The 22,077-nt window shown below is 41.7% G+C and overlaps 1 protein-coding gene and 1 long non-coding RNA gene across 2 annotated transcripts in view; one reads left to right on the forward strand and one right to left on the reverse strand.

The window, feature by feature from the left end:
• LOC110959732 (zinc finger protein 469) overlaps positions 1-2,672 on the reverse strand; it is a 63,125-nt gene extending 60,453 nt beyond the window's left edge. Inside the window, exon 1 of the mRNA XM_051951975.1 lies at positions 2,557-2,672. The gene's annotated coding sequence lies outside the window, so the exon portion shown is untranslated. The remainder of the gene's footprint in view (positions 1-2,556) is intronic.
• Positions 2,673-8,901: 6,229 nt separating this feature from the next.
• LOC127535077 (uncharacterized) overlaps positions 8,902-22,077 on the forward strand; it is a 198,264-nt gene continuing 185,088 nt past the window's right edge. The window contains exon 1 of the long non-coding RNA XR_007943727.1: positions 8,902-9,023. This is a non-coding gene — a long non-coding RNA (uncharacterized LOC127535077). The remainder of the gene's footprint in view (positions 9,024-22,077) is intronic.

Raw genomic sequence — 22,077 nt, forward strand, 5'->3', positions numbered from 1 at the left:
GACAGGCAGTTTGACTAAACGTTGTCACAGTGCCTGAAAGAATATCGAAGGAAACACTGAGTTCATAACATACTGCAGCGGGTCACGAGCTGAGCTTTGATATTGAGTGAAATTAGAGAGAGAGAAAAAAACGAAAGGAAGGCAGGCCCTAGCAGAGTGAAAGGAGATTTTAGCAAGAAAAAAAGAGGGGAGAAAAAAATAGGTTGCAGAAATGTGGCCAGCCTCAGAGTTTACAGCGAACTGACTAATGAAAGCCATACCATTGCCAGTCCACATAAGACATAACGTTGGAGGGAAGGGGTATAGGCGTATCGAGGAGGAGGGACAGGGAAGGAAGAGGTGATGTGAGGTAAACAGTCAGCAATGATGCTATTGTTTCATTCCTGCAGCATTTACTGGGCCACTGACGAACTTCAAGTACCAGGCCAACACTGCTGTCATACAGCTGGACAAGGACTCTCTCTCACTTCTTTGCTGTCTTCCCCTTTTCTGACACACCCTTGTCTTTCACTCTGTCCCACTGCTTCATCAACTCCCTTGGCCATCAGTGACACCTTCAGCTTTTTGTTTCACAGCCAAAGTTTTTTTAGTGCACAGTAACTCTGTGTCAGACATCCCTTGTCCGTTCTATTCTCAGTGGATTCTGCATCTGCTTCCTTGTACACCTGGATTCCTGACCTCATAAACCTCATAAATCAGTCAATTCTCCTATAAAGGTTTTAAAGGAATACCTGTTAGTCCCTTGGTAATTGGAACATGCTTCTGATTGCTGACTGATGGACAAATCTGGCAACTAGTAAGAATTTTGTTCCACTGTCATTCTTTATGAGTCAGCATTAGCGATGCATGTACGGTGTATAAAAGGAGGAGAGTAGGATGGCACAGAAAAAAAAAAAGAAAATCAGACATCAGAGTTGCACACTTGCACAGAATATTAGATTTACGTCCTCACATTTCCATGAGATAAAACACCAAGTTTTATAGCCTTGTTGCTGCTCAGTCTGTCTCACACATGCACATGCATGTACACACTTCCCGTTTCCCTTGAAAGTGGAACACAGTAATCTAGCTAAATTATCTTGAGGTCTGACGGTGTCGACAGACAGTATGTAATATGCACAAGTATCACAAGGAAAATATCAGATCACCAGTGGCAACAGCTGAATTTATGTTGTTCATCACCAAAACAAAGCCTCCTCAGGACAGGACCCACTGACATACCATAATATTCTTATCTCCTTCACTCAGACATGCTGATGGCACACCTGGCAAAATACAGCATTAAACTTCCAGGGGGAATGCCACACCTGGCAGCGGTGAGGATGATTTTCCACCTTTTAAATAAGTGCAGTAGTTAGGCTGGTACAAGGAGGCAGACTGGCATGACTGAGCAGGTTCTACTTGCAGAGCAAGGAAGGATCAAGTGGGTGTGGGCAGGGTGGGGAGGGGAAGTGGAGTGCCTACCGGGGAACAGGGGAACATGGGTTGATTGTGGGCACGCAAGTTGGGGGTTGGGTGTATCCACAGCGGAGGTAGAGCTGCAAAGGAATCCCAAATATTCCTCAGTGACCTTTCTATCAGTCTACCTGAGCCTCACCATTAGCAGCCCTCGCCACACCCTGCAAGGTCTGAGCTCTGAGCTGTCACCGGTGGGCTGCAAGCTAAGCGGGTGCAACTACAATACACAGATAAATCAATGCGAGAGTGAATGACAAACAGAAAAAAAATGCATCTGAGGTGTGAACAACGAGCATGTAGAAGCAAAGAGTAAACAGTATGATAAAAACAGGTATGGGCAGGACCACCACTGCAGCTACTTCTTGGCATTAAAAAGTAGAACAGAATGCATGCATGCTTGCAGATTCTGAAGAGACGATCTTACATCAATCTATTACAGCTGTTTTCTGTTTCTTGTCTCTGTCATAACCTGTGATGTCTGGTGCAAATACGAGTCTCTTATAAAAGGATTCCAGCAATTTTAAATGTGACAGCAGGATGTGCAGGCAGCCCATATTGTGGCCAGATGAGGTTCTGACTCTCTATGGTCTGTCTGTCCTTCACTAGGTGTCCACTGCTGATACAGCTAAACAGTTTCTTGCTCTTAAGGATCTCACTGAAAGCGAAATCAGACCTAAATAAAAGAGCAACAAATGCACTTACTGATGATACATACATGTGCAACCACGCGCAGCGACTTTCACAATGCGTCTTTTGCCCTCCTTCACAGGGTGATTCACACACACACACCAAACTGTGATCCTGGGAGGGCAAAGCTGTCACACACACTTCAAAGTCTGATCCCTGACATGAGGATGGTTTACACACTGCAACATGAATAGCAGCCTTCAGTGAGGTGGATTCAGAGAAAAATCAGCTCAGACAGATCCACTGCAGGCAGCCGCTCTCTCAATGCTCTAATTCAAACATAATCATGGTCACACTCTCACCTACAGACGTGTTTACATAGAGACACACAAATATACATGCACAGACATGCACATTCACAGGAAAAGTTTTTTTTTTTTTAACTGCAAAGACATTCTCCCCTCAGCTCACCTTTCAGGGGTGCACAGTGACTCCAAACTCCAATGTGTGAGGTGTGTGTCAGTCTCTCCTCTCCTTGATCTCTGTCTCCCTTTTCCCTCACTCACTTCTCAACCTGTAGTCATCGCGTGGCGCTAGTTACACTCCACAGCAGTGAACTACGGCAGAGAGAAGAAGGAGGAGGGATGGGAGGGAGAGAGGGACAAATGAGTCCTGCCCAGACTGATGAGAGAGGCTTCCAAAAACGCCCTCAGGAGAGAAAAGATTAGAACGCTCCACTAAATTTTACTTTCTCACCACTGCGCTGTTTCCACTGATTTCTTTTTTACCAGGCTCATTTCTCTTCCGTTCCTTTTTCCCAGCAGCTTTTAAAGTTTTCCTAAAACCACTTTTGCCTTCTTGAGGATCTGCCAATCACTTAAACCAGTAAACCGCTCTCCCACTTTTTAAAATTGTGCTTTCTTTCTCTTTTTACTTCTGCCACTCAGAGAGATATTCTTCTCAAGTTCCCTCTTTCCTGCTGCAGTCTGTCGCTGTTTATCCAAATTAGTGTGAATTTGCTCCTCCTGTCTCCCTCTCTCACACTTACACCATGTGTCTTTCTATCCATATAGCTTTACCTCACTCTCGTGCTCTGGTGTGCAGCTGTGTGATGAAGGAGACACACCTGCTATTACTGAAGTGCGCACAAGTGTGTGTGTGTGTGTGTGTGTGTGTGTGTGTGTGTGTGTGTGTGTGTGTGTGTGTGTGTGTGTGTGTGGTAGGGAGCTCACCGTAAGGCAAAAGAAGGAATCTTTTTTTTTGCCGTCCATACTGTTTCAGGAACTGTCAAACCGAGACTATAAATCTACTGTCTACTGAAGGCATTTAATAGATAGTTCTAAGAAATGCACAAGTCGGGTCAGTGAGGCCCGGCCACTGCATGTGACATTATGTAATAAGGCCTCCCCAGCAGCAACGCTCACATAAATGCTCACACATACACCTTACACTTTACAGTTAGCCTTGACACTGTCCTTCCAGAATGTGAAGAATGCACTATGCTTGTTGGGAGGCAAGTGCGTACGTTAAAGGGCAAACCTATTGGGAGTCTCTTCAGGGGTCACGACCCCCAGCTAAAAGGAAAGAGGGGAAAAGTGGCTAAATTTTGAATCGACTATTCAAGAAAAGCCGACAGACTTGACCAAGAAACCATCCAGAGCCGGTCCCAAATTTACAAAAATATCTTTGCTGATAGAAAAGAAACACCAACAGGGTCAAGAGGAGGAGAGCATACCCAGTCCAGCTCTTCAGTCATCCTGTAACCTGATCAAGAGATAAACCAGAGCAGCGCTGACACCCGAACCATGACCTTGACACGCAACAGCTTTCAACAACATATCCCAGCCCTGCAGGAGATGAGACATTTGTACTGACCAGATTACAACTCAGAGTCATCGTGATGATCCCCAATTATCAGCTTGGCCACAGCTTTATCACCACATTTGGGATATCGCAATGCTCATCGGCCATCCTCCACAAGCTTAACTCATGTACACCCTTCTCCTGACTCCAAAGATAACTAGTTTGCGATCCCCTGATTTATTCTCCCCCTCTTCTCCCAGGGAGTACTACTTGAATCAAAGTAGAGTGGATGAGTACAACATGTGATTCAGTGCTCAAATTATGAGAAAATCCTGTTTATAGACATGGGGGCCTTGACCTATGAGTCACTGTGCAGTCTTTGAGAATCTGGCACAGCTTCTCCTCTTTGCTGGATGGTCATTCCTCACTCCCCCAATTCCCGCTTGTATAGTTTAAAACATTTCCATTTTTCTATCCGTCATTCGACATGATTTCAAAAGAGCGGTTGCGGCTCTGTCACGGAGCCTAATGTGCTAAGACTTAACAACTGTTCACATATTTAGGCCAGCATCCCAACTGTCTGCATGTACAGTATCTGGCTGTGTCTGTCATTCTGCATGATTTTGTGCGATCACCTAAAAGGGAAAACCATTATGTTAAAATTATGTTGTCTAGTTTGAATACTCCCAGCCTAAGTGTTTGGCGATACCTGAAATTCCCTGGTTATTGAATTCCTGGAAAGGTTGCCTGATCCCTCCTGTCCAAAATTCCTTTCATATCATGTGTCATGTTATGAAATCTTAATCAGTATTGGCTGAGTAACGACATGGTTTAGTCAAAAAGTGTTCATCATATGACTAGTACTAGTTGTCACTTCTGTAAAGTTAAACAGTCATCAGTATTTTATCGATAAAAACAAGAAAAAGATGAGTGCGTCAGTGGATAGAAGAAGGTGTACTGGGTGCTCTTCAGGATCTATGGAAAAATCCATTCAAATAGCAAAAAGAAGAAGAGAGATCCGAGGCACTCCGAGTTCCTAAAAGTCCCTAACGGCCGTCCATGTATTAATAAAGGACTTTTAGGAACTCGGAGTGCCTCGGATCTCTCTTCTTCTTTTTGCTATTTAAACAGTATTTTATCGATGTTTACCACTATTACTAACATCCCTTTAGATTTGCATCAGATCACATAAAAATCAACTGCAAACATATTTCAAACAGAAAAAAAACTTAAGAAAAAGTTTTAAAAATATATCAATATGCATTATTTGAGAACAAATAATATCTATGCAAACTTTTTTTCCCCATTTAATAGAGTAGATAATGAGAATTTTAAGTAATAAAACTGACCTGCTGGTGGCGTTCAAAAGTTGCGGAAACATTTTACTCGTAGTTAAAACGTCCTTGTTGTGCTACAGAAAGGATCAGGGATTCACTAAAGGCCTGTGAATGCTTGGGCAAAATTTCATGGCAGGTCATGTAACATTTTCTACAATTGTTCAGTCTGAGTCAAAGCGGTAAAACGACTAACAAACCAGCACTGCCATCCACTGAGCCACGCTATTAGAATGACAAATAACTACAAGCAAACTCACTGGGGTGATCACTGTTCAGCTTGTAGTCTGACGTGTCTCTTGGCCAAGTCACATCTGATTTTTGAAGGACCATGAATCTGATGTCGTGGCAGATGGACATCCATGTAATGTAGTTAGTCTGATGGTTAGTAAACAAACATCTCCATAAATCACAAGTGGAAGTTCTGCTTATGAGAACCTCTGATCTGTTCAAAGATTTCTTAATGAGTCATGTTGTACTCTACTTGTTGGGAACCCAGAGGAATTGAGGTGGGAGCTAATGCTGCTGGAATGAGCACTATGACAAAGTGAGTACGCATACGCATACACTGGAAATTGTGCATCATTGTTCCAGTTAAGAGTAGGGGTTATGAGCAACTACAGGGGGGCATGACAAGCAATATAAAAAATGACGGTGGCGATTGGAAAATAAGGAAAATAGTGGGTTTTTATTTCATAGGCTTGAGGTTTGGAAACAGTCACAACAACGAGAATCATTTAGTCATCACCAGGAAGGTTTGCTGCATAATGGCACTGGGCAGGAAAACAAGGTGATGAAGTGAAATCACTGGAAAAAGAAAGAGTTTAAATTACGTTTTGAAATATGTCAGTGATTATTTTTTATTTTTTAAAGGTAAAACAAGCATTTTTTGGATTCTTAACAGAAGGGCCAGCCTCTGAGATTGAGTCCAGCTCCATTTCTTTCCACTGAAAGATACCTCTCAGTCCCCCAAAACCTCACATAATATCAAGATTTTCAATATCTCCTGGTGTTTAGAGTGGCTGCTTGTCTGGCAGCATCTCCCCCAGTCTTTAGAACACCTGCTCCATCATTCTTCACAGTCTAATATCACAAACAACAGGCAGGTGCTTCTATGGATAAAAGGCTGCAGGTTGTGTAACGATTCTTATCTTATTATGTGCCCATTAGTCCATACAGGTATGCTACTGTCAGATTAGGATAGACTCAAAAGGCTGCATAACCAGGTCAATGTATAACTCTAAGTGGGAAAGAGAAACTGGTCACAGATTGATGAATTTCAAAACGTCCTTTCTCATAAAGAGTTTTCAGAGAAAACCAGAAACGGTGCCCTCCAGCTATATAACTTGCATGTGTGTTACATGGGTGATTTCAGCAGCTAATGATTGGAATCCAAGCCCAGCGGTGAGGAATTCTTCACTGGGTGACTACACTGAGAGGCAAAGAGAAGGTGAAGAAGTGCTTGTGTTGAGGTGCATATGTGAGGGGAAAAGGACAAAGTCGGTGTGAGAAAAGTAAAACGAGAGATTGAGCTAGAGAAATCAAAAGTCCTCCTATGTGGCTTTGTTCGCAGTAACACCTGCTCCTACTTTCATTTGCCGCAGGAGACAGGCATACGAGTTGATGCAGGCATTGGCATGAAATCAGCGCACAATCACACTGCAGCACACAACCGCACCGAAGCCCTGCGCGGATTAACGTACACTATGAATTTAATCATGGTGCTTATAGCTTCGGCACGACTTCACATGATTGACGCCATAAACAGAGAATTCACCACCAATCTTTGCGAGCCACAAATGACCAAAATATGCAGTAATGACACTGATAAACCCTAGAACTTTCTGCCTCTGGATAGGTATACATATCACATATACCTATCCAGGTTTTCATCGGGCTTGAATCATGATCTTTAGAAGACACATGCTCATTATATTTAGAAGACAACCTGTGGAAAAAAAACCAAGATATTATCTGATTTTCAATCTTGCTCATGTTGATGACAAAAAGTGTGCTTGGATGGAGAGAAAAATCACTAGTTCCATCACTTTTTATATGTTCAAAGGACTGTAAGACAAGGAATGCCTTCATGGTTAATCTGTACACACAGTTGTTGCCCCTTCACGTTCAGGGCTACAGTGAATACTCTTGTCTTTACTTTTGGGCGTGATCAGACAACGTACTATATGAACTATTTGTTTTAAACAAACTCTGTCTGTGATCGCTAAGGCAGCTGTTAGTTCTGCATTTTCCTTCATTTCAAAGGGCTCCGGCACACAGGCTCATCCAACTAAACAGTCAGTCACACTTTACATTACCTGCAATGTGAATGACATATAACTGCCTTGCGAGTGTTGCTTTGGGGAATAAAATGATTGCCGTCATAATAGCTTTATTATAAATTCCTATATAATGTCTCGGTGTCTGATGAGCCTTCAGACTTGTGAATCTACACCTCAAATTCAGCCTTCTGGATTGTATTTCATTGTGTCACTGATAACAACAGAACACAACAAATGCAGCCCTCTTATGCGAGTTTGTTTTTTTCACAGTCCCAGTTTATGACTATGGAAATTCCACACAAACATAAACAACAAATCGTAAGCTGTACTGCAGTTGCACCATCCAAAGCACGACTTACTCTCACTTTATAAACACACTGCAATACCACAGAGGAGCTGAGCACAACCTGCAACATAAAATAACACTAGTACAGCTCGTGCATGGCTTGAAATATTTTTGGTTGCATAAATTCCTTAAAAAACATTTATGTAACCAAACCATGCAACTTTATGTCAACAAAACACGACCAAAACAAAATTTTGAACACTACTGAGAAGCCAGTATAAGTGTTGCAGAAGAAACCCAGCTCAGTTTCCTCAGGTAGCTCTACTCTCGCCTCTGGATGACTTGCTGTGCTCTTTATCTGCCCCGTGCGTCGTTATGGGGGTGTGTCGGACAGGATGGGGATGAGACAGGATAGGATGAGGAGCACTTGCAACCTAAATATGGCTCTTGCAGCCTAGGCCACAGGGAGACAGAGAAGGGGACCACAGACCTCGGCAGCGTACAATTATCCCAAACAAGAGAGTCAAGCCAACCTCTTCTCCCTGAGACTCACGACAAGAGCATAGCAGAGTAAAGCCAACACAATATTTTACTGTCCTTTACCCCCTGGATCACACACACAGATATGAGTAAATATGCACACAGATATAGAAGTAAAACACACAATGATAATCCACTGCATATTTTCAGAGTTTCAGTGGTGCCACACTGCAGTGAACTGTCTCCATATAAAAATCTATTTCTCCCTATACCATTTGCCAGGCACTTTGTGCAAACATCTATCACCACAGCTAAATACATCTCACAAGTCTTATTAAGGCACGCCTTGGGCAAATAGCCAACACCCCATAACACTAATACTTAAAGGCATTAGATGAGCTTTAATTTCCTACGACTTTGAACGTAGCATGTGCACATACAAAGTGCATACAAAGCACTTTGTATGCGCACATACAAAGTGCCCCCCTCCAGAAACTTGCGTAGCACTCGTGAAGTTGTCTTTTACGGCTGGGTCCCCCTGGATCTTTATCTGCCATCATGTAAAAAAGATGAGCAAAACAAGTCGCCTGCTAACTATGAAGCTATACCAAAGCAACACATACAGAAAACACGTAAGTCCAAGGCGTACGTAATCTACGGAACTAGGCCTGAGCCGGAAGATTTTTGATTGACAGGAAAGGGAGCAAACCAAACGCCTCGGTCCGAGCGCATTGATTGGCTGATGTTTTTCAGGTCCTGCCATGTCCACAGTTATTTTTTTATTCTTTTAGAGATCATACATACAAATCCACTAAAGGTCAGTATATTCATTTTATGTGAATCAGACAAATTAAACAAAAAAAAACATCCTCCAAAATGCCTTTAAATATCTGAGCATGCACTTTCAGCACTGTACCATATGGCACAGATATGAGGGCTCTCCTGGCTTTGGAGTGAATTACTGACAGTCAAAATGTGAAAAGGCCGTCTGGAGCTGGCAGCCGCTGGCATTCCTAAGGACCGGGGGCCTACAGAGGGAGACAGTACTGAACCTGCAGAGCACAAGTGCTCATGGATGCTTTCAGCTCCACCTGAGAGGGCCACATAGCTCATCCCTGCAGTGACATACTGTTTGCATAAATGCAGTGAATTGGACAAGTTGTGTTCCATTCCCCATCAGACCTGGAGGACATACAGCTAGATGCATCCAGGCTGGACAAGCTTGAGGAGGCTCACCCTTTTGAGGAGGCCCAGAAGGGGAGATAGATCAAAGGCCCGCCGGCATCCACTGGTGTGTACGCCGGCTGGACCCGTGAACATGTTACAGATGAGCAGAGGCGCCAGACAACCATCTGGGGTTATATAATGGTACTGAGTTCAAGGCACAATGCTATGGACATGGAAAACACAACAGAGTGCAGAGAAATGACTGAAACTTGGCTTATTTGTGTGAAGCACCTCCCTTCTGGTCTTTTATGGGACTTAAATATAATTGTTGTTTAATTGCTGGGAATCATCAGCCTGAAGTAGCAGCGGGACGGCGGAGCTGCTAATTAAATTGGTCAGCAATGACAATTCCTGGAGCAAATGAGGCAAGAAACAATCATTTGAGTAAATTTGCTGACATGATGATAAAGCATGTCATTCTTTTATGAAGACATATTCTCCATATGGAGGTGATTAGGACTGAGAATGATTTCAACATTGGCACATCTGAACAAATTAATGTGAAAAAGCGATCAAACCTACTTGATCTCATTACATCAGAAACCACAACGGATGATGAGTATGTCATAATCATCTGTGGTATATAATGAAATAATTATGTTCAGTGATCCTCTGATTCCTTCTATTGTAATCATGAGAGCAAAGAAATCTGGAAAAAGTTCTTGGAATGAATCTAAGAATACTAGCACCTTTATAGGCCGAAGATGTACTTTGTGTTTACTGCTAATTAGCAAATGTCAGCACACAAACATTGTACCACAGGCAAAAATTAGCACTTTTGCAGCTCTTTGTCGAGTAAATGAGCCCAGCTGCACTTCATCTGATTTCTCTAAAGTGTTTCTGCATAACATCACATGTGCCAGATTGTTTTGACACATGTTGTCCATGTCTGGGAAGCAAAGGAACATGCTGAACTGTGAATATTAGCTGAAGAGAATTGGTGAAATGTGAGTTTATTCATCAAAAGGAATGCTGCTTGTGAGAAATTCCTTGTTAAATACACTAAAACTACCAAAAATCCTTCATAAATATGATTCTGGGGTCATCTTTTCGCTCGGGCTCATCCACTTCTCTTATAAAAGCAAAGCTCCATCTTCAGCCTTCTTGTGGGCCGTATAATGTCCTATCATCACAGCTCCTGAGGGAAAACAGTAAAGAGGGTTAAGAGGAGAGATGACATGTGACTGCTTTGTTTGACAAGTTCACGGGCCTTTGCTGTAACATACGTCCGCATCCACGTTCAGGGTCTTTCATTTATAGCTGAGGTGTGGACAGTCCAATGAGCCTGAATGCTATTCAAGTGCGGTTGTGTGTCTACATGTAAGTCCCTAAGTGCAAAAATCTCACTTCTCCCTGAAAGCAGTACAGAATGACTGGGGGTAAAACTCTGTGTTAAAGAAGGATACCTCAACAAGCCCTAGCTTGGGATTGATGGTATTGTTGATATCTAGTCATCTGAGGAGACAGCTACAAGGAAAAGAAAAAGGAGAAAAAAACAGAGGAAGGGAAAGCATGATAACGCAGGTTTGAAGGTCACGGTGCACAGCAGAAATGACATTTCAAAATGAATGTTGCACATAAAATTTAGACAGACAGCGAGTCTCAGTCCATAAATCTCAAAACTTACAACACAAAGAATTGCGTCTGAAAAAAACAGAAACTTTTAGAGGTGTTTAAACCAATCCCACCTTCGATCAGCAAAATAGCTTCCAGTCTTAACAGTGTTTCAATAACAACTCCATGCAATTTACGAAATAATTTAAAAGGAAGACAAAAACGCAAATTTATGTCACAGATACAAAATATCAAGATTGCATTGAAACCCAAGCATCTAACTGAAGATACCCAGAAACAACATCATTTTTAAACGTGATACCTTTACTGTGCTGTAAAGCAAAAGATAATAAATCAGATTAATGCTTCATTCCTGAGGCCTGCAGAATCGCTGTCTGTGCTGTACACAAGCGACAAAGAACAAACATAATCTTCTTCAATTAAGTCCTTCAGGAAATGTGAAGCTGGTTTAAGAAGCTTCTCTAAACTTGTGTCTTTCTGGAGTAATATAATAAACCTCCCGTTAGGAAAATGTGACCAGTCTGTGTTTTCTTGAGGTTTTGCATTCATATAGCAACAGAGATTCGTTCTATACAGCCAGAATAGTATTTTTTCCACAAAAGACAGAAATAAGATATTACTAACATGAGCAAACTGAGTCTGTTAATGTGCTGTAAGGATGTCCTAAGTGGCTAAACATTTCTAAAAAGCACAAGTTTTGAATGGGATCACTGCAACTACGAGTCAGAAGTGTTCCAGCATGAGAACTTTATATAGAATAGGCTACATGACATTCATTCAAATATCTAAACAAAATGGTGCCAAGTCAGTAATATATGTCCAAGTAGTCATTATATTCCTCTTTTAAATGTACTAAACTTTGAATTCGGAGCTCCATCCAGCTCACTAGAACGCTGCTCTCATTGTTGTATTACTCACTGTGGTCATCTTGCAGTTCATAAAATCAAAGCTACATAAACACTGTAATTTTGTAGACATATAATTTACCTGTTTAAGTTTATAGCTGAAGCTTAACCCTTGGTGTAAAACTATGCATGAGTTAACTCTCTGCTCTGAGCAACGTGGTGGAAATCTTTTGAACACTGTCGGGGGTTATGGCTTAGTGTAAAGGAGCAGAGGGGTCATCTCTGGGACACAGAGCCCACAGCGGGGTTTCAATGAGTGCAAACACAATAATCTGGATTTATGGATTCTCTGCAAGATTTGAAATAATTCATGTGTAGTCAGTGCGGATGTGACTTTTTTTTTTCTAAATAACTGCCTGGACATCCCTAAACCTGATGGGATTCAGGAGAAAGATTGTTGATATTTAACTACATGCATGGACAACTGATTTCTTTTAGCGCACACAGAATGGACAGCTAATGGACACATAAGGTGTTAACAGAAGTGTCTTTTTTAGAATCGCTGACTCTGTCTTTAATCATCCACTTCTGTGTTACTGCATTTAGGTGGGATGTCAGCAGGTTTCTGTTTTCTATAAGAAGGACTTGAAGAAGATCCGTTGGGATGGATAAGATACCTGTGCTGTGTTGTAACTTGCAGATTGTCAAATCTTAAAGTACATGGCAAAACATTTCAGCAAATGGAACCTATGTGTCAAATTCAGGATATTTAGAAAAGAGATGCTTTCACGAAAGACCCACAATCACAAGATGATCTGTTGTTGGATGAGAAGGAACTAAATGCACAGTTTGCAGACATTAAGTTGAAACAACGTAGATACACTTTAACAAAGAATTTGCACAGAGCAAAATTCAATATAGTTGTGTAATAAACAGTGAATTCTATTATTTCAATATTTCAAAACAATTTCCTAAAAAGTCTGTGAAAACTCCAAAGATTTAGCGATTTAAATGAAACACCTGGTATGTCTGATGACGAAATACATATAATGTGTTCATATCTGTGCCACAGTTCAGAAAAAGGAAAGTGTAACAGATTGATTAGTCACGAATTTTTATGCGCTCCAGGGTGTGATCTGGGTCAGGGAACCACACCCTCTCTACACTAACAAACTACTTGTCTGTCACTAGCAAACATCAGACCGGAGAGCCAGCAAGCATGTCTGGTCCTGAAACCGGGTTCTACGCCTCAGGTCTGCACACCCTGTGACCCTAAAAATCACTCTCACCTGTCAATCACCCAGCAAGCTCTAAAGGAGGAGGAGGGCGAGTGAACAGAAAGACCAAACACAGCATCAAAACCGGCTCGCGCCAATCCTTCAGCAAGGTGTTGCCAACCAGTCGCGCTGACAGGGTTAAACAGACTCCACTAGAAAGGGCCTCCTCTGGATGGTAAGCATTAACCTTTACAGTTGAAACAGTGGATTGGCAGCTCAGAGCGTTTCGACCGTGGTTACAGTTGTCAGAAACAAGGACGGCTCAGGATTAGAATGCAAATTGCTAGCAAATAGTGTTACAAAGGTTTAATGATGGGTGCAGGCATGGAGAAGCAGATGACCGTCACTCTGTCTACGGCTGAACAGACTGCCTTTAATGTTTTTTGATGAAACAGACTGCTGACTTGACGACACTTTAATCTTAATGTTGTCAGTTGTCAGTGCAGCTGAAATGTGTCGAAGTGAAATAAACCAGCAAGGTTCCCTGTAAACACATTTAACACTTTTGGTTTGCTTTTCCTGTAACATCTGGTCCTGTTAATTCAGAACATGTCTTTTGTTTTAGCCACACAAACAGAAAGTCTCTGAGGAAGTCACTGTCAGTCAGCTGGTGTGCCACCGCCACTAACACACAACTAATGACTGAAGAGCCATGTACAAACATTTATACGGCCCTCAGGAAGAAACAATGCCTTTGGATATTCTTATTAGCTTAACCTGTGCAACTAGCAGATGTTAGCATACAGATATATGAAACTTGGATTGTGTACAAACCTGTAAAACATCAGCCTGCCTGCATCTGTATGTGCTACACTATAGAAACACTTTATTTAATGCAATTTATTGTAGTTTACTTTTTGATTTTTTCCAACATTTTTGAAATACAAAAACTACTGATTAAATGAAAAAAAAATACATTGAATATATATTTCTCTTTTGCCTTTGTTTTGTTAGTTTGTATGTTTTTCCCACAGTGTGGCACGCTCAACGAACCACTCCAGTTAAATACAACCTCAGCTTCCAGCATGGCCGTCAACTCTCCGACCTGTCAGTGTAATATCTGGGCCACACTCAGCATTTACTCATGTTTTCAAACATCTTATTAAGGTTAGGAAAATATCAGGGTCTTGGGAAAATACCAGTTTTGAGACATAAGACAGGAAGTAAAGCCCTGTTTCCATTTTAGAAGTGTTTTCTACAACACTGACCCCAATAACAACACCTCACCGCCAGCAACATAAAATAACTCATTCATATAATAAAATAACTCATTCACACCTGCACGTCTGCTATTACTTCATGGCAGTGATTTAAGCTTGAATCATTCAAACCGGCCGACACAGCCTCACCCCAGCTTTTACACCAACACATCGTCATCAGCTGACCTGACACTGCCACCAGTTAAATTAATAATTTCTACTCACTATTCATTCACTCTATCCTTCCTCCCTTTCCTCCCGTTTTGCTACTGAACAAACTTTTCCATCGGCTCCGGTCCCTCACCATTTCCTCCCTGAATCATTCAGCCTCAAAACACACACTGTCTTCTGCTGATCCTCTGGGACAATTTAAAAACTTACATGCTGCTCATCCTACGTCAAGGCTTGCGGTCTCATTCCTAGAATCGTACTTGTTCTTCCTAGCAAGCCTCTTCATCACCCACATACCTGTCTCCGTGCCCCTATTCTGCCCTGACATATGTCCCATGTCGAGGTCTGTGTTCTTAGTTGGATGCAGCTCCTCTTTGCAGTGACTATTTTTCCAAGTCTATGGGGCAATGATGTATACTCACTAGTGTTGACAAGCTGCCATTTGGATTTCTGACTTTCTAGCAGAGCTTGTTTTTAATGCCCATCCCTTTCATTATGTGTCTTCAGAATGTGGCTTTTATGTCAGCAGCAGAGCCATTCCTTTCCACGTGCTCAAGCAACATGTCTAAGTATTTATGCATGCTTGTGTATGTACTTCAGTTCCTCGGTGCCCGTGTTTTAGGGCTTTTATTGATAATTTGATAGTGGCAGTGGGAAAGGGGTATAAATGAGGTAGGGGTGGGGTTGTTTGCGCTGTTTTGTAAAGCACTTTGTGTTGCATTTTTGTGCTATTTAAACAAAATCTGATCAACTGATTCTGACAAAGGGTGGCATTAATTACATAGAAATATGTGTAAGAGCTTTAAAGTTAAGTAGTTTGTATATTTTCCCTTGATAGCGAACGTGAAACACATTCAGTTCAATTTATATAGCGCCAATTACAGGTCAAATTGTCTCAAGACACTTTACAGAACCCATATGCCTGAACCCCCAGAGCAGCCCTAAGGCGACAGTGGTAAGAAAAAACTCCCTTTTAATGGGAAGAAACCTTGAGCACAACCCGGCTCTTTATATGGGGGGTCCATCTACCTGCTGGCTGGTGGGTTGAGAGGGACAGAAGAAGTAGAGGGGCCTTGCTCGACCTGAATCCTGGTAAAAATTCCATTTAACATAAACTCAAAGTGTTATTTATGTTTATTCGTATTTCATCTCACAGACATGATCAAATAGGAGAAATATCTTTATCAGGTAAGGGAGTAAGTTTTTGTAAAATGGAAAGAATTAGATAAAGAAAAAAAGACTTATGAAATGACAGGGAGCAATAACACATAATAGTAATGAGGTAATGGGAAATATCTGGAACCCAACAGTATGAGCACAGAAGCTGTCAAAGTTTGAGGACCTCAGAGGATGATTCATTTGCTGTTAAGAGATCCAGCTGAACAAAAATGGGGAAAATTCCTGGCTAAAATCGTCTGCACCTTCTACAACCTACAACAAAAAAATTAGCATTAGGCAAGAAAAGCAAACTTGTAACTTGGCTGGGCATAAAGCAGTTAAGAAGTAACAGTTGAGTTTTACAGCGGGGACCTAAAAGCCTGGGTGGAATAGTAAATCTGATGGATTTGGTGAGTGGGGAGAAGGAGCTCACATTAGGGGCAGAGCATGGCGAAGCCATAGGGAGAGCCGAGGAGCCAGGCTCTAAAGTGTCCTCACTGCCTCTGACGTTCTTTAACCTCTTTTTGTGGCTTCAAAACCTCATGTCTTTGGCCTCCAGTCACTCTCTATTTATGCAAGAAAATAAAGAAGAGAACGCTGCCCCTCCTAAATCTGTAAACTGCAATTAAGCTAAATTCCAAGTTTATTTCCAAATGCCGTCCTTGCTCCAGACCATGTGAGAGACTCAAGTCTAAAATTATCACACTTTTGGTCAGGAGGCCAAGACAAAGCCAGAGCTAGGACTGTCTTCTCACAGGCCACAGAAACACAAAGAAAAGGCTGTGGAAGGGCTAAAACTACTATAATAATTATTTGAATGGCCATGATTCAGAAACGAAACTCCTCACACAAGGGATGAAAATGTCACACAGATTGAGATGTTGCTGCAGCTGCTTTTAACAAGAGATAAAAGAAGGCAAACAAAAGAAACCAGAAGAAATGATGTGTAGAGACTTTGATGACATCTTACTGCAGTGAAATGAGTTATGTCTATTGTTTAATAAAATCACTCAGCCCCTCGAAAACCAAAGGCCTGGTGCAGTGAGACAGCTCAACTAAAAGCATTGTGTCGGGTTGACTGTTTTATGTCAGCCCTCCTAACCAAAGGTCTCATGTCTGGAGGCAAACAAAAAGCAGCCCACGCACCCGAGCACATCTCCCTGCGTCTCTCAGCAAGTCTGTCTCTCGATCATGTGTTTACACATCGGTGCAGTAAGTGACAGGGCTGTAATCGGAAGTCCACAACCGTGTCATTTGGAAGACTGTTGTCTTTTCCTGGGAGCGTGGTGGTCAGCAGAGAAAAACAAGATTTACATCTAACAGGGAGGGGCCAGGCGTCAACCGTGCATTATCCCCCTATTGGCTGTGGTCAGGAATGGGCTTCCACATGTGGGAGAGGTAGACGAAAAGATGTAAAAATTTTTACCCGCGGGAGAAATTTTCAGATGGAAAAATGAGGAATCTCACTAATTAATCAAGGCAAAATAAAATAAAAAAAAAAATAGCACAATGTTCCATCTGCTGTCAGACTGTGTCTACGGATGCTTCATGTGTTATAAAGTTAAAAAAACAAGCTGGCATGTGTGGTACTCACTGCCGATGGCATCATCCGTCGTCGTCTTTGCGAGACACGAAATGCCACCTATAAACAAAAGAGAGAATAGATGGTAAATATGGTTCGTAAAAATGTCAATCTGTGGCATTGGAAACAGATTTAGGGTATTTCTGAGGTTATTTTGTGAACTCTATATTTTTGTTTTCCTTTGTGATTGCCTTTGATATCGGAGCAGTTTTCCACTTTCAATTGGAGATTTTAAAAAAAAGGACAACAACAACAACAACTTCCTCGATTTTATTGCAGTTTTATTTATTTCTTCACAATGTTTACTGTTTATACTTTCTAAAACTATGAGGGGTTTACCACTTCAGGGCCCTTTTTCATGTCCTGGAAAGAATTAAACAGAGATGCTTGGAGCGAGCTTTACTTCACATTGTGTTCGCCTAAAACCAGGCAAAACGGTTAAAGGACACGGAGACTTCTATATATAGAGGCCTGAAAGGAACCCGTGCACCTTTTTTTATCCATTTGCAGGATATGAAGCATGCAAGAAGAGACACACACTGACCTGTTTGAACACTAATGCTTGATATATATAACAGATACTTCAAGAATCCATGATCAATGAAAACTGATGAAGATTTTGGGAGGAAAAACAACTTTTGAGTGTAGAGCACAAAGAGTCAGATGCACCAGTAGCGCCATGCTCTGTTTTTAGATGAATCCAGCCAGACAGACACGCTTAATCCTACACAGGTTCAAAGCCCCGCCACTGCACATGTGGCATCAACCTGAACAGAGTTAAAGAGAATGAAAGAAAAAGAACCAAAGAACAAAGGCACTTAGCAAGAGACAGGACTGTGAGTAATGTATTGAAGTTTGTTGTGTCTCTGGGAACTTGCAAAAGTGCTTATTTTTACCAGTCGCATGCGTGCATATCTGTGTATTTATACGGATAGTATAAGTCACATTTCATTGGTGGGAGTAGGTGAGCTCAGCAACCCCACAGAGAATAACAGACTATTTTTTGTCAATGATATCGCTGACTAAGATTGGGCAACCGCTATGGTCATTCCCATGACTCACAAAGCTGCATCGCCCCCTGTGAAACTTGCAAAAGAGTTGGTCATCCACCATTGCGGGGTGCTGACTAAGGCTGCAGGTTTAAAGCAGAGCCAGTCACACTGATTTAGAAGAATCCAAAACCAGACGAACAAATGTGCAGAGACACAGATGAACCAAATAATCCCCTGACTCCACATAAGGAGGCCGAACCAGCTCAGTTCATTTATCAAGTGCACCATGGGTCTGAGTTGTAAAAGCGAGATCACAATACAGAGTTCACAGGTATGAAACTGACAAAATCTACAGTTTGTCTTGTTGAATGTTTTTGTCTTAGATAAAACAATCAATACCCACCCATAGGATATACTTATAGAGAAAATCCTGAACAAGTACCATGTTCTTTAAATGCATAATTACATTCCATAAAAATCTGAGTGTCACAATCCCAGTAAAGCACGGAGACATTAGAGCTACGTACACCATGGTCGTGTAGAAACACAATGTTCCTGTAAGAGGAGTAACTCAAAGCGCAACTGAAGACTGAATCCTGAAATGATGTGATTTATTCTCTGAAGCTGACTCAAACACATTCTCAGAAACACTATCCAAACACTCACACACAGTAAGACATAAGAAATGGTTTTGTACATGTTCGAAAGGAGATCTTCAACATCTGCGCCACATATTGTATCACATACCAAAAGTTCCATATGAATTATAACCGTCTCCACAGTGGAAGGTAACAATACACTCAGCAATTTCAAATCTGACCTTGGGTTTGTGCTTTATTATTTTTGTTTGGATTTTTCTGTTTTGCACATGTACACATGAATCTAATATCACACCTCTGCCCTTCTGTGTTTTTGTGTTTACATGTCAGCATACACACAGCTGGGTGTTTGCAATCTGTGCCCATTAACCTTGTGCTCTGGGACCACCCCAGCATGCTGGAGTGTGAAGGTAAACATTTCTCAATGAATTCGGCAGGGGAAAGCCCTGCTGGAGTGTGAGTGCATTATGAAGGCCAAATAGTGCTACACTCAATCTAAACAGTGAATGTGAGAGTTAAGGGACTCTCAGAGGTCACGGTTTAGCGGAGAGATGTGGAGCCCAGGCAAAAAACAGCTGCACACATTTCCACTCTGCCAATATCGTGCTTTTGGATAAGCCTTCTATTCAGACGAGTCTAATTACTCTTCTTTGTTTCATTTTTTGCACTAGATTTATGATTCTGCAACGGAACACAGTCACTCTCAATATGCAAACAGTATGCAGCGTGAAACTCGCCCAATATCCCGTAGTGGGAAAAAGCACAGGTGCAATAAAAAACAAAAATTAATGGCTGCACTTAATTTAGGAGTGTCAGTGTTGTTTCTGTAGACATCCTTAATGTTGTTAGTAACACTCATGTTTTTTACACTATGACAACTCAACACGGCCTACTTTAACATCACTTTTATTTAGTGGACATGATCTAATCCTGGCTTGTCACCGTTCCTCTGCTCTTCTTTGTCATGTTTAGGTAGCTAGCTAGCTACATATGCAGATAATATCTTATTCTCATCCCAACATAGTCATGAAAAAAAAATTTGACCACCCTTCTTTTCCTCCATTTTTTGTTCATTTCAATGCCTGGTACAACTAAAGGTACATCTGTTTGGACAAATATAATGATAACAACAACAAATGGCTCATAAGAGTTTATTTTATAAGAGCTGATATCTAGACATTTTCCATGGTTTTCTTGAAATTAATCAAAATCACTAAAGTTCTTACATCAATAGCTATGGCATTGTACTGCCAAACACAGCTTTTAGACATTCCATGTTTTCTTTTCTGTCTGTTTTATTCACATGATCCACAAAGGAGTTAGTACTTGATTGCATAACCATTGTTTCTGATGACTGCAGCCATGCGTCTCTTCATGCTCTCCACCATCTTCTGACATTGTTCTGCTGTCATAGCAGCCCATTTCTGTTGTACAAATTAAACAAATTTGCTTCATTTTTGGGCTTGTGGCGAGGCAGGAAAGAGTTTTCCAGCTGATGGGAGAAGACTGTTTTCAAGAGTAGCCCTGTACATGACCTGGTTCATTCTCCCTGTTCCACCCAGACTGAAACAAGTTCAGATCGTAACTGATCCACCCCCATGTTTTACTGTAGGGACAGACAGTCTGGTTTGTAGACTTCTGCAGAATTCCTCCTAACCAGTAAGTTGGCTGGAGTGGGCATCAACTGACAATTGGATTCATCACTGACGAGAACCTTGGCCCAATCATCAACAGTCCAATCCTTGTGATCCCAGCAAAGAGTAACCAGGTTTTCCTCTGAAGGGCTTATTCCTGCCCTGTGTGACCTCAGACCAGCTTCAAGAAGTCGGTTTCCAACTGTCCTTGCTGAACAAGTCACATTTTTTCACAGTGTCCACTCATTTTTAAGATCCCTGGAGGTCTGATGACAATTCCTGACACAGGGACAGATGAGTGTACGTCATCTGGTCGATAGAAAGACGTTTCCTGCAGCGGCCAGCGAGCAGTTTGGTAGAACCATGTTGGGCTTGTTTTTTCTTGATGTAATGAACAGCTGTCTTGGAAATCTTCAATTTTTTTGCTACCTCTCTCTCACTCATGTCAATTTCCAGCAGTGCCAAGATGGCTGCCTTTGTGGCTTCACGTAATTCTTTTGTTTAAGGCGTTATGTGAGAGCTGACAACTTCTGAGTTGTGCTTCGGCTTGAATGTGAGCAGGAAACCACTCTAGACCTCAGTGCTGCTGATGACATGAAATGGTAATATACCATTCAGGTAATATACCTTTAGTGGTACCAGGCATTGAAGCAAACAAGAAATTGAAGAAAACAAGGGTGGTCTAATAATTTTTTCCATGACTGTAAACTGACTGTTTCTCCATCTTGGGATCATATCCATCAGTGAGAACACCACCATGCTTATTTAAACCGCTGAACAAATGTGGGAAGTGAATCAGAGTTCTGGAATCCAGCTTTTATTACAAATAACAATTTAAAGACCAAACATCAGTGAAAATCAAAGTTTATTCCTTGTCAACATGTGCATATGGTGTTATTTATAAGCTGGAAGACACATCATGAGTGAAATAACCAGTCAGCAGCAGGGCGGAGCATTTCCACCTTGTAACTGCAGTGACCTGATGACAACCTCAAAAGCACAAATCCAGACTTCCAGGGTTTCGTATGTCACACACCTAAAGAACTTGTCAGCTTGAAGAATGAGACTTTCCTTATAATTGGTCTTCGGAATTAGTTAAGAAAACATGCATGGCTGAATTACTGCAACAGGACAACTTGCCATTGTGTAGCAGAAAGTGGTTTTATAGTATCTAAGCAGAGTCATGGGTGAGCTGGTGTGCTCCTGCTGTAGCGAGTGCTGGAGGGGTGAGTGGAAAGAGAGGTTTTGGACTGTGTAGATCTTTGTATTTCAGAGGAAGCAGCAGTGTAGAGCTATACTGAATCAATTTTAAGCCAACAGGATTATTCTCACTAAAAAAATGTACAATTTTGATTCACAGATATAAGTTCTTAGGGAGCTGCACAGTGGAGTAAGTGGTTAGCACTTTCACCTTGCAGCAAGAAGATCCCTGGTTCAAATCCCGGCCTGGGCCTGGGATCTTTCTGCATGGAGTTTGCATGTTCTCCCTGTGCATGCGTGGGTTTTCTCCGGGCACTCCGGCTTCCTCCCACAGTCCAAAAATATGCT

Source organism: Acanthochromis polyacanthus, chromosome 8 (assembly GCF_021347895.1).
Source record: "Acanthochromis polyacanthus isolate Apoly-LR-REF ecotype Palm Island chromosome 8, KAUST_Apoly_ChrSc, whole genome shotgun sequence".
In the NCBI taxonomy this organism is placed as follows: Eukaryota; Metazoa; Chordata; class Actinopteri; family Pomacentridae; genus Acanthochromis; species Acanthochromis polyacanthus.